This window comes from Limulus polyphemus, unplaced genomic scaffold (assembly GCF_000517525.1).
Source record: "Limulus polyphemus unplaced genomic scaffold, Limulus_polyphemus-2.1.2 Scaffold2623, whole genome shotgun sequence".
NCBI lineage: Eukaryota > Metazoa > Arthropoda > Merostomata > Xiphosura > Limulidae > Limulus > Limulus polyphemus.
The window spans coordinates 47,977-58,383 of NW_013668233.1; the positions used below are offsets into that span (position 1 = coordinate 47,977).

General features: G+C 35.0%; 1 protein-coding gene across 1 annotated transcript in view; it reads left to right on the plus strand.

Moving 5' to 3' along the window:
• The first annotated feature begins 603 nt into the window (after positions 1 to 603).
• Positions 604 to 10,407, plus strand: part of LOC106467460 — a 14,105-nt gene continuing 4,301 nt past the window's right edge. Inside the window, exon 1 of the mRNA XM_022395658.1 lies at positions 604 to 635. The gene's annotated coding sequence lies outside the window, so the exon portion shown is untranslated. The remainder of the gene's footprint in view (positions 636 to 10,407) is intronic.

Sequence of the window (10,407 nt, forward strand, 5' to 3'; positions counted from 1 at the left end):
ACTTTAATACAAACAGACAACATCTAGCTAGGCCTACTGTTAGAAACATTGACCTAACTCTATCGCGACAGGTCACGTGTCAAAGGTCATATCACCCCGTTTGTCGACTTACATTAAAATATTTATTGAACTACTATTTTATGAATTTATGTCAGTAAGTTTGCTATGACACTGTAGATTATAATTCAAATTTTAGTATTATACGATATTCAATTTCTTAGTTTAAAAGTTAATATTAATAAAAACACAGTTAAACATCAATTTTTGTTTGTGACGTGATATGTTAAATACAGCACTGGTTCCAATTAGATGTTGTGATGTCAAAACACAAAATCTATAGTTTTATACGAATTAGGAACTCAAACTACCGATATTGACAAATTAGAATATAAAATAAGAACCTCTTATTTTTTCTATTTGCTAAGATATCGCTCATGTACTGAATCAAACACAGTTCCCCCACTCGCCCACCTCTTTCCATTTTTGAAAACGGTCCCTTATATCCACTTACTTCTATATATATGACAGGAATAACCAATCCAAAGCTCTGAGGGTTCCCCTAGTGAGCTTTCTCAGCCATTTTGAACGTTAATGTGTTAATTTTGTTCTTTTCACACAAGATTTCAAATGCTGAGGTAAGTCTTTAGTGAGCTCGAAATTTCATATTTTTTAGACCCAAATACAGATTAGTTATTACGCCTAATAAATTATAGTGGGATTCTATGGTGTCCATAAAGTAATATATGATTTTTTGGTTATTTAAAATGTATTTATAAAAACTAAAAAAAAATCCTTTTCACATCCTCTACATGGGAAATTTCATAAAGTTTAGCAGCCTACAACAAGTGGCAACCGAGTACAAAGGTCGTAACTAGAAGAGATAAATGTTCTCTATACTTCTTTATGTACTGTTCTATGTTTTAAGAAAAATAAGTTTAAGAACTTGTTTCTAAATAGTATTAATGTATATACATATATAATGTATTATAATTCAAATGTGACTGTATTTGACAAAATTATTATTTTATAAATAACAGTATATTTATGCATAAGCGTGATGCCCCCTAGTGGCACAGTGGTATGTCTGCGGACTCATACTGCTAGAAACCGGGTTTCGATACCCGTGGTGGGCAGAGCACAGATAGCCCTTTCTGTAGCTTTGTGCTTAATAATAAAAAACAAACTTAAGCGTGAGTTGACTGCGAACTGCAGTTTGGTTTTTTTTTTAGTTTCTTGCAAAACTAATCTAGGACTATTTGCGCTAGCCGTCAGTAGTTATCCCTGCACTCTGGACACACGCGTTGATTGACTGCATCATGCAGAGGTAGGGAGGAGAGAAGATATCACCAAAGACGATGACGTCATAGTTTACTTACATATACTAAAGATAGTAAAATTAATCTATGATGAGAAGTGAGTTTCATATAAGAAAATCGCAGAACTATGATTAGTAACTGATGATTTGTATATAATTGATTATCTATCTATAAAGTGTAAATGAAAGATAATTCATGATACGGTAACAATTTCTAAATCCACGTGAGGAAATATAGTTGTTTTGAAATAGTCGAAGAATAATCACTTGTTTTATAACTAAAGGTTATTTTACTATCATGATTGTCAACTCAAACTTGTGAATGAGTTTGTCAACACCACCTGGAACAACTAACTCTGTTACTACACAAGTCAACACCACCTGGAAACTACTAACTCTGTTACTTCACAAGTAAATAATGTATAATTAAATTTCATACATTTTACATGTTTATGTCGTCTAAGTAAATATCATATATTAGAATTGAATAGATGTTTCATTTTGAAAAAATATTCTAAGCCGACTGACACAGTCTGACCTTTTGTGGGGCACAGTATGTTATAACTGTATATTAACCCGTCAAATATTGAGAGTATGCATTTATTGTTTTGTAACGAACTATGTTTCTGACTTTTAGTTAATGTGCATTAAAATTATGTAGAGCTTATTTTCAATATTAATTATAATATTTTATTTTAATATAAGTTTTCCGTACATTGAAACGAAAGTGTTTTACGTTTTATCTAACACTAAAGGTCAAAAAGATTGTCTAAACTTGACGTCCTGCCCTGTATATATTGTAAAACAAAGCTGGGTAGTGGCCTTAAATATCAAACACGTCAAACAATGAACAAAGTGAACGTTGATTCACTCCCTCTCTTCTTTGTTAAAGGTTGGTTAAAACGTGGACGCTAATAACGTCAGTGTCCAGATTGTTAGCGTGGGATTTCCAAATAGTGTCTTAGCATTAGACAGTCTCAAAGTTTTATGCAATTTGGTATTTTAAATAATAGTAAAGTTAAACAGTAAGTCGTTCCTTAATCATATTTAATTGTAGCAAGATTCAGTACGATAAAACTAAATTATTGGTTATAATAACTGTCTCATTCAAATAATATGTATGTTTTACTTGTGAAAGCGAAACAATAAGTGTCCTACAGAACATTGTTTGAATGAAACTATGAACAGTTTAGCAATATATTCCATACTCTAACAAGATTTGTGTACGCAAAGAAGTTTGGAGGTGTGTTTGTCAGTGATCAACTCCTAATAACGTTAAACATTCTCAAAGTTTTATGGAATTTTAATCTTCAAGAGAATGATCTGTAAAATATGGATGAATAAACCAGAAGCCATTCATTTATTATTTTCAGTTGTAGCAAATTGTATTAGTACAGCTGATAAAATATGCAAAACTATATCTAGACGTTGATAACGTAATCATATATGGAAGTATGGTAACACTGTCACAGCATATTTGTTAAAATCCCTCTACAGTCGTTAAAATAAATGTTTTAACATAATTAAATATACACATTGATCACATGTGAAAGTATAGTGTTCATCCTTGTAAAACACGTGTAAGATAAAACTATAAAATATCATGTATAAAACAAAATATTTTGTTAAGTTACAGCATAAAGTCAAATTAGTGATAGTGTAAGTTTAATTAATGCATGTTATTTAATAAACGGTTTATTGATGACGTAATCGCATGTTGAGATACATTGAAAAACAATTTGCTTTAGTAACAGGATGTATTAATAAACACCATCTACCTTTGTAAAATATCAGGTAAAACTATAAAAGTATCATGTGTATAATGAAATATTTTGTCTTGCATATTAAATAAGCGCCGAAAAAGTTTGAAATTATCACTCGATTTATAATTAAAGAGTCAAACAGCAACTTTTAATTATTTCATGATATAGTCCTTTTGTGACAATTTAAATCTGAATGGTCAGGACATGTATGGAACTAATAAATTAGTGTTAAGCACCCTTTTTCAGGACGATTTATGTATAATTGGTCAGGAAATCTGTAGAATTAATACATTAGTGATAAGTGTCCTTTTAAGGACGATTTACATATAAATGATCAGGAAATGTATAGAATTAATGAATTAGTGTTTTAAACCGAATTTGCTAAATATAGTCATGTTGATCAAGTTGGTGCTGGCCCCAAATCGTAGAACTATGACGTCATTGCCGCCTGTCATGGTGGCCTAGAAACATGTTCTCTGTTTTCACAGAGCTATCACATCAAACTATCAAACTATAATTTCAACCTTCTCTAAGATAGCTGCGCCCCTGGTGACAATTTGTGGGACTATGGCATCATGGCGGCCCCAAAACGCACCTTTTGGTGACAGTTTGTGGAACTATGACGTCATCTTCTTTGGTGACATCTCGCCCCTTCCCTGAGGCAGCCAATCAGCGCGGGTGTCTAGAGTGCAGTGATAGCTTCTGCCATCCCTAATTTGGCAGTGATAGACTAGAGGGAAGGCAGCTAGTCAACACCACCCATCGCCAACTCTTGGCCTATTCTTTACTAACGAACAGTGGGTTATCCGTTACATTATAACGCCTCCACGGCTGAAAGGGCGAGCATGTTTAGTGACCTGGATTCTAACCAACGACTCGTAGATTGCTAGTCGAGTGCTCTAATCACCAGGCCATTCCAGGTTCCCATACAGCTGACCAGTTGAAAGGGAGTACGTTGAATGTAAGGTGGCCAAAGTGTAAAACTATCGATATAAAAATATGGCTTTAAACCTTTGTTTCTTGCCAGAACTTGAAAAACTAGGAATGAACATTGAAGAGTATTCGTTTTCTAACTCGAGGCTCCTCGGACTCGATCGTTGGACTTCTTAGAATCACTCAATTCGAGATGGTTAGAACGATAGTTTATCATTATTGCAAAGTTTTAATAGATGGACGTTGATATTTATGTGTAAGTATTTTCAGCCTATACGGGACTGTATGCGCACCTGCGGCTGAGATGCCAGATCAGAGACCCCTATTAGTTCGTGTATTGCTGTCCTAAATTTTAAACTACTGATCAGAGGAAGGACATCGAGCCAGCAGCATCGGCCGCCAAAAATACTTGAATAGAATAGCAGAACTGACTATCACTCTTAAAATGCATTCACAGATACACTAAAGGTATTGTATATATTTGGTAAGGGACAGTCAACACACTCTTACATATTCAATAATGATACTTAAACTTACGGGCCTGGCCTAGTGATTACTGGGCCTGATGTGAATAAGAGAGTTCATAGTTCGCGCCCCGCACTTTGGAGCAGTGGGTGCTCTATAAGGTCAACGGTAACATCCCACTATTTCGTTGGACAAAGAAGTCCAAGGGTTGGCGGTGAATGTTGTTGACTAGCAGCCTTCTCTCTAGTCTATTAGTTCAAAATTAGTGACAGATATACACAGATATCCCTTGTGTAGTTTTTCGCATAAATTCTAAAAAACAAGCAAATTTCAGTTCTTTACTTGAAAATCGTATAGAAATGTCAATAAGCATCAACCAATCATAATGGTAGGTTCTCAAGGTGGCGTCAAGAGAAAATCTTTCATCAACCAATCATAATGGTAGGTTCTCAGGGTGGCGTCAAGAGAAAATCTTTCATCAACCATCGCAGCCTAATGATGGTTTATTGCAGACGGATATTTTTGATAATATATCATTCTGTAAAAAAGGATAATAGTATTAGTTTTTGTCGTTAAGCTACACAGTGATCTATATATGCTGTTCTCAACAGATTTAGCGTTATAAGCCTTCAGATGTACCGCTGAGTCACTAGAGGGGAGGGGCAAAAGAACCAATTTTTTTGGTCGTGATGATGATTGGATAATAAACTAATAACACTGCTATACCAGAGATACTCATCTTTTCAATTGATAGTTACTTTTAGAAAAAACTGCCAAATGAGTTTGAGTGTATATTATTATTATTATTATTCATTGCGTGTCGAAAAAGATGTATAACATTGGTTTTCTCAACTACAGCAAGTTCCGCGAAACTTTATTATAACTGAAGCTTTGATCCAGTGTCAGAACTCAAAAAGGGAAACCAGTGGCAGTTTTTTTTTTTTTTTGTAAGCCTTAACTCGGTATCAGAACTCAAGAAGTGAAAGGAATGACATATTATCAAAACTTTGACAGGGTATCAAAACCCCAAAGTCGAAATGAATGGTACCTTTCTTGAAACTTCAACCTGGTATCAGAATCCAAAAAAAATGAAACGAACGGTATTTTCTCCAAATTTTGACCGGTATCACAATCCAGAATGTGAAACAAATGATAGTTTCTTGAAACTCCCAGTATCAGAACTCAAGAAATGTTGGAGTAGGGTTGGAAATACTATGGGCTCCAGTGGTTCAGCTGTAGCTCGGCTCCGATAGGCTTTGCTCCAGCTCCAAAGCTGCTCCACACTAGTGCTTCTGCAAAAAAATCTTATAGTTAAGTAGGATAGTAGTATTTATGGTTTTGTTATTGTCTTATTTAGAACTGAAATAGTCTATAAAGATAAATGGGTTTTTTAGGATGGGTAATGGGTGATATTCATTTTTAAGTTATATATGTATATATTCTTACAAACGTTTCAGCAAAATCAACGTTAAAATGAATATATTAACAGAGTTTTATTAATAATTAATCCAAACAGGTAACAGTGGAAATATAAAATTATAAATAAATAACCTAAACAAATAAATAATTTCTCCCAGTTTCAGTATACTAAATCATAAATACCTCTGTAATTCTGGTTTTCATTTCAATTAAGTTTTCAATTTCTTATTAGAAACTTTCAGTAAAAATTGATTAATTACACCTTTTAATTGTTTTATCTCCTAAGAAGATAGAGATACAGTATAATATTACTTATAAAAATTTACAGGAAACTTGTCTTTTTCAAGTGAATTAAAACTGAAAATCATCAAAATGCTCTCAGCTACACTGAAATGTACTGTTGAAAATACTCGGGGATATGTTGAAATGTACTATTGAAAATTCTCAGGGATATGTTGAAATGTACTATTGAAAATTCTCAGCGATATGTTGAAATGTACTGTTGAAAATTGTCAGGGATATGTTGAAATGTACTGTTGAAAATTGTCAGGGATATATTGAAATGTACTATTGAAAATTCTCAAGGATATGTTGAAATGTACTATTGAAAATTCTCAGGGATATATTGAAATGTAGTGTCGGAACTACTCAGGGATATGTTGAAATGTAGTGTTGAAAATTCTCAGGGATATATTGAAATGTACTGTTGAAAATTCTCAGGGATATATTGAAATGTAGTGTCGGAACTACTCAGGGATATGTTGAAATGTAGTGTTGAAAAGTCTCAAGGATATATTGAAATGTAGTGTCGGAACTACTCAGGGATATGTTGAAATGTAGTGTTCGAAATTGTTTGTTCTGTTTGTTTATTGAATTTTGCGCAAAGCCAGTCGAGGACTATCTTCGCTAGCAGTCCCTAATTTTGAAGTGGTGACCTAGAGGGCAGACAGCTACAGTACCAACCATCAAGTTGAGCTACTCTTGTGTAACTGAATGTTGGGATTTGACCGTGCACCTATGCATCGAAAGTGCGGTACACCTTTTTTTTTTTTCGCGGCAACGGGTCGAGGTGTCGAGCGCGAACCAGTGGTTAGCGTGCCGGATTGTGAATCTGAGGTTCCGTTGTTCGCATCCCGTTGCCGCCACAAAAAATTCACGCTCCGCACTTTGAGGCATGGATGAGTTATAAAAATGACAGTCAAATCCCACTGTTTGGTCTGACAAGAGTATTCCCAAAATTGGCGGTGGGTGCCTTTCTTCTAGTCTATCATTTCAAAATTAGGGACGGCGCAGATAGTCTTTGATTAGCTTTGCTCGAAATTCAACAAGCAAACAAATAAACGGGTCGAAAACCATAAATTCCAGACTGGTAGCCAGCGCACGTTAACCCTACCTTGGTAAAAATAGCTAACTCAGAACTACACAAACGAAGATTCTTCTACTCACTAGTCTAATTCTTCTATGTAGACTGTATGTTATTAGGATTCACAGGCCACGCCTACGATGACCTCACGTAGCTGAAACATGCCTTTTGGTTATATTTTCCAGTAAACAAACCGAAAATGGACGTTTTTTCATTGAGTTCTGAATTGAACGTCACGTAACGGTATTCTTGTATGAGAAATGTTAATCATTCTATTTATTTACATTTTATTTATCCACAATCGACTGTAAAAGTACGGAGACCACATTTTACTTCAGTCACTTCTTATACGTGTTTATCATTTCCTTTTCAGTTGACGATTTACACCTTTCTCCCTACATTTTGTTGGGGGTGGGAGGTGGAGGGGGTATCAAATCCGTTAGTTTCTTGAAATAATTTAATTTCCTTCTTTCCATTCGAATGGGTCGTTTCTGGTTCACAAAATGGCGATCCTTTGAAATTAAACACCATAAAATGGCACGTGCGCGAGTTCAAAACATTTGATATACACATGGGAACAAATTCCTTTACGTTTCAAATGAAAGTAGAATACACGCACGCACACACAAATGAACCGAATAAAATGGTGCTCTGTGCTTTTCTCTGTGTGGGTGGATGAAATAAAAAACAGGTTTTATGGAAATAGTGCTGGATGTTTAGGACCATATTTGTTTAAATTTAGGCCTACTTGTATGTAAGTGTTCTGTTACTTTAGGATAAAAAAATTCAAACAATTTTGAAGACTATGGTTTAGGTAAAGTTTAATTGTACTGATACAAAAAGAATTATATCCACGATGTAGAAAAACTCGTATATAATTATCAGAGCATAAAAAATCACATGATCAAGGGTTTCCTTTTATTTCTTATTTATTCTCATTTCTCAGTCCATTCTTGGTGAAAGAACGCAACTTCGTAACGTGATTGGGTTTCGTATTTTTTAATACTGACATAATATTTTGAAATAAAAAGCAATAATTTTATATATATGCCGATAGGTAGTGGACTATTGAGCTGTGTCTCCATTTTCCATCCAACTCTGGACTTTTTCTTTGATAAACTGGTATAAAGATCATGGTGAAATTAAAACTAGTATTGACTTTTCGTCTAACTCATAGTTGTGAATTTTATGAAACTTCTGAATCATAACAGATCATTATTAAAAAGTGTCAAACGCTCGTACGTACGTGCCATTCTAATTACATATTTGTCCTTACTAAATCCTTATTTGTGACACCCGAGTTTTGCCCAAAATTCTTTGTTTGATTTCATTCTGTCTTGTTCATAATCGTCCTGGTGTGGAAAACTTTCGTTAGATTATAACGTTAACACCATAATGAAAAACACTGAAGAAGAGATTGTGGTAATAAAAGTAATAAAACAGTGATTCTTCTTACATATTGTTCCTTCACCAAATACGAGCTGTAAACACGAGAAGAAGGTGGAAACTCTAAATTGCTACAGTTTTTGCTATATTTGTGAAACTTATCTCTCCCACATTACTTAACCTACCGATAAACAGTTATTTAAACGTTTCATTTACACGTTAGAGGAGCTTAGCGCCGGCTAAAGCACGGGATCTCCTCCCTACAATTATGGAGTCCTATCCAAGCACGTTTGTTAGTGCGCAGTCCAGTTTCTGGATATCACTCTTTGTGTATGACTTTGTGGGCGTGGCTCATTTACATTGCATGTCATCTTATGCTGCACAGTGTTACTCCAAGCAAGCTGGGTACACCTAGAAAAGTACGTTAGAAATAGATAAGAACGATATACATTTCACAAGTTGTTCCAGTGTTTTTATTTTCCTACAATATCGTAAGTTTTAATAGGTCAAAAGACAGTGCTGGAAGTTTTACCCATCATTAGGTTCTAGTACTTCAAAAGTAGGCTTACATTATTTTAAAAAAAGGGGAGTATGAAAAAAACATAGGCGATTTATCAAAAAGAAAAGGCATTTGATATAAACATTTTTGTCGTGGTTTTCTAGACCCTGACGAGAAGAAAAAGTAGGACACGAGAAAGAAAAAAAGAACGGATAAAGCGAGGGTCAAGGTGGTAGATTATAAGTTCGAACGTGACATGGATAATTTGTTTAAAACCACGTTCTTCACGCCACCGTCCCAGGGTCAGTCTATTCGTCCTGTTATCATGACAGAATATAAGTAATCTTGAATAAAAACATACTGTAATCGGGAGAGAGCCAAAACTGACCTTTTCTGTATCGTTCTTACCACGACAACTTCACCTGATATTTCTATATCTTCTTAGTTCCTATGGAAAATTCAACTTTGTGTGATATTTCTGAACCCTCTTAGTTCTTATCTAAGAGCTAAATATAACAGTATATTTATATGTCATCCTCAACTTCCATTCTTGGCTCCAAATTCATCTCCCACATGAACTCCTGAATTTTCTGCTGCGCTTTTAAAATAACTCAGTATTCAAACTAGTGTAACTAACTAAATCTCTTTAACAACTGGCCCGGCATGGCCAGGTGGTTAGGGCGCTCGAATCGCAATCTGCGGGTTTGAATCCCCGTCCCACCAAAAATGCTCGCCCATTCAGCCATGGGGACGTTATAATGTAACAGTCAATCCCACTATTCGTTGGTAAAAAAGTAGCCCAAGAACTGGCGATGGGTGGTGATGACTAGCTGCCTTCCCTCTAGTCTTCTACTGCTAAATTAGGGACGGCTAGCGCAGATAGCCCTGGTGTAGCCTTACGCGAAATTCAAATAAACTCTAACATATACTTGTGTTAAACAGATTGTTTTGGTAAGGTTGTGTCTCTACTTGACGTACCAAATAGATTGTTTTAGTAAAGTTACGTCTGAATTTGACTACCAAACAAATTATTTAGTAAGATTACGTCCCTACTTGACAACCAAACAGATTGTTTTAGTAAGGTTACTTCTCTACTTGACTACAAACAGATTGTATTAGTAAGGCTACGTATGTATGTGACTACCAAACAGATCGATAGTAAGGGTACGTCTCTACTTGACGTAACAAACAGATTGTTTTAGTAAGGTTACGTCTCTACTTGGCGCACCAAACAGATTGTATTAGTAAGGTTACGTTTCTACTT